The sequence below is a fragment of the Photinus pyralis genome, unplaced genomic scaffold (assembly GCF_008802855.1).
Source record: "Photinus pyralis isolate 1611_PpyrPB1 unplaced genomic scaffold, Ppyr1.3 Ppyr1.4_LG3a, whole genome shotgun sequence".
Classification (NCBI taxonomy): domain Eukaryota; kingdom Metazoa; phylum Arthropoda; class Insecta; order Coleoptera; family Lampyridae; genus Photinus; species Photinus pyralis.
This window is the reverse complement of record NW_022170509.1, coordinates 19,091,566-19,091,948: the sequence shown is the minus strand read 5'-3', so window position 1 is coordinate 19,091,948 and position 383 is coordinate 19,091,566.

Sequence of the window (383 nt, the reverse complement as noted above, 5' to 3'; positions counted from 1 at the left end):
GTAGTCAACGATTTGGCTATTCGGCATCGATCGGCAATTCGCTACATTGATGCCCAAAATAACAAATAGGTATCAGGTACTTAGTACTCCTACTGAGGTGAGGTACCTGCGTCCTGCCTTTCACGAAATGGCGAAAATAAGAATGTTAAATTTTAAAAACAGGAATTTTTTTTGCCCATAACTTTTGATTGAGACGTCTAATCGAAAAAGTACGAATCGTTTTGGATTAATAAGAAAAAGTTTTTTCCCGAAAAATTTTGGTGCAGTAGATTTTTGGTAATAAAGGAAGGTAATAACTGCCTTTTTTTTTGCCCAGACAAAAATATTTTCTTATAGAATGTGGCCTGTAGAATCCATAATTTCAAACAGTTCCAAGATCGGAC